We start from the raw sequence: 2,771 nt of genomic DNA on the forward strand, positions 1-2,771 counted from the left end.
CTAAGGAAAGCAACGACGGCGAGAGAAGATGCATCGAGTCAGCCGGTGCTCAGGTAGGAGTCATCTTCAAAGGGGGGAGGGAGGGGGAGAGAGAGGAAGAGGGGGGAGAGGTGGATAGAAAGAGGGAGGAAAGGGAGGGAGGGGGAGGGAGGAAGAGAGGGGTAAAGGGGGAGGGGGAAGGAAGGGGAGAGGTGGTAAAGGGAGGGAGAGGAAGAGGGGGAAAGGGGGAGAGAAAGAGGGGGTAAAGGGAGGGAGAGGAAGAGGGGGGAAGGGGGAGATGGAGTAAAGGAGGAGTAAGAGGGAGAGATGGGGTAAAGAGAGGACGGGGAGAGGTTGGTAAATGAGAGAGAAGAAGAGGAGGGAAAGGGAGGGAGAGGGAGAAGAAGAGGAGAGAAAGGGGGAGGGGGAGAGAGGGAGAAGGGAGGGAGACAGGCAGCCGTAACCGTATGATTTAGCGGCGTCGTTGAGAGGGCCGTGATTTACCTGGCTTGATTAAAAGCACACTAGTATTTCTCTCGCGTCCGTAGTGAGAAGGATTGGGGGAGGGGGAGGGGGAGGGGGGAGAAGGGGAGGGGGAGGGGGAGGGAGGTGAAGGGGAGGGGGAGGGGGAGGGAGGTGAATGGGGAGGGGGAGGGCAGAGGCCGCCGCGCAGGTAACTTGGGAGGCGAAGGAGAGGCAGCCCGGTGCAGGGAGGGAGGTGGCGGAACGGTATATATATATATATATATATATATATATATATATATATATATATATATATATATATATATATATATATATATATGTGTGTGTGTGTGTGTGTGTGTGTGTGTGTGTGTGTGTGTGTGTGTGTGTGTGTGTGTGTGTGTGTGTGTGTGTGTGTGTGTGTGTGTGTGTGTGTGTGTGTGTGCATTTACACACACACACATATAGTATATATATGTATATATATGTATATATATATATATATATATATATATATATATATATATATATATATATATATACATATATATATAAAATTTTAAATATATATATATATATATATATATATATATATATATATATATATATAAATATATATATATATATATATATATATATATATATATATATATATATATATATATATATATAGAGTATATGTATACATGTGTGTGTGAGTATAGAACACACATTGAAATACGAGCGAGTCGTCGAAACGGCCCCGACCAGCAAGAGGCAGCGCTCCCTCGCCCTTCCCCGCGAGGGTTTCTCGGGAGGCTTCAGCGAGCCGACAGACTCAATCGCGACCAACTCATTTGTTCATCTCGGTCGTTAAGATTCAGGGGAACACCTGTGACTGAGAGGCCGGTGGAAGGAGACAGAAATTTCATTAAAGTATTTTACCAAGAAGCGTGCCGGGATTGGCAATGGCTTCGTATCCCCATAAATGCATATATAAATTCGTTTCTTTTACGTATGCATACCGCAGCCCTCGCGCGGACGCATACTTGCACACGCACATACACGTAAACTCACTGAACACACGCGGAAACACATTCATATATACACACCCCCACCGCACACATACACACAGACATACAGACACACATACACACATGCACAGACATATACACATACACAAACAAACACGTAAACTCACTGAACACACGCGGAAATACATTCATATATACACACCCCCACCGCACATACACACAGACATACAGACACACATACACATACACAAACAAACACGTAAACTCACTGAACACACGCGGAAACACATTCACCCCAGACACATACACACAGATATACATACACAGATACACATACACAAACAAAGAAACAAACAAACACAAACACACATTTAGAAACAGTATATACGTTTGTTTAAAATATTTGTCTAGTTGGATAGGCAATCCCCAGAGGAGAAGCTACGAATGGAGAGGAAGGAAAGGGGCGAGAAAGACAAGAATGAGGGTGGAATGGAGGAAGGTGGGAGAGAAGTAAACAAGATAGAGAGATAGGGAAAGGAGACTAAATATGAGAAGGAGAGGGAAAGAAGATGGGAGAGAAAGAGACAAGAAGGAGCTGCAGAAAAGGGAGAGAGGAGGAAGGAGGGAAGGAGAAAAGGAGACAAGATAGAGGAATAGGTAAAGGAGATGGAAGGAAGGAGGGTGGAAAATGATACTAAAACACAAGAGAAGGAGAGAGAAGTAAAAAGATGCGAGAGAAAGAGACAAGAAAAGGGAGGCAGGGGAGGGAGAGAGAGGGAAGGAGGGAGGGAGGGAGAGGAGGAATAAAAGAGGGGGAGATCTGGAGAATGAACGGAGAAAGGGAGAACAGAAAGAGAGAAAGAGGAGCGGAGAAAAGAATAGAAAGAGAGAGAAAGAAAAAAGATAAGCGAGGGGAATGTAGATAGGGACAGAAGAAAGGAGGAATACATAAGGAGAGAGGGCAATAGGAAGGAGAGAATAGAAGGAATGAAAAAGGAAAGAAAACAAGAAAGATGACGTAAGAAAGATAAAAGGGAGAGTGGGATAGAGGAGCAGAAATTGGAATTGGCGAGGAAGAGGAGGAAAGAGAAGATATATGAAAGAAAGAAATAGTTAATAAAAGACAAGAAAGGGAGAGAAAATGGGGAATGGGAGGAGAAGGAGAAAGGATAGGGATAAATAGATAGAGGTGAGAGAGGAAAAGAGACAGAGATAGAGAAAAAAGAAGAAAAAGAGAGGAGGAGTAAGAGACAAGAGAAGAGAGAGGAAGGTTGGAGGAAAGAGAGAGAAGAGAAGGTGGAAGGGAGAGAAGTG

General features: G+C 44.4%; 1 pseudogene; it reads right to left on the bottom strand.

The window, feature by feature from the left end:
* The window catches only part of LOC138863221 (alkylglycerol monooxygenase-like), a 32,542-nt pseudogene that overhangs the window by 28,713 nt on the left and 1,058 nt on the right, over positions 1–2,771 (bottom strand).

The sequence above is a fragment of the Penaeus vannamei genome, chromosome 11, assembly GCF_042767895.1.
Source record: "Penaeus vannamei isolate JL-2024 chromosome 11, ASM4276789v1, whole genome shotgun sequence".
Taxonomy (NCBI): Eukaryota; Metazoa; Arthropoda; class Malacostraca; order Decapoda; family Penaeidae; genus Penaeus; species Penaeus vannamei.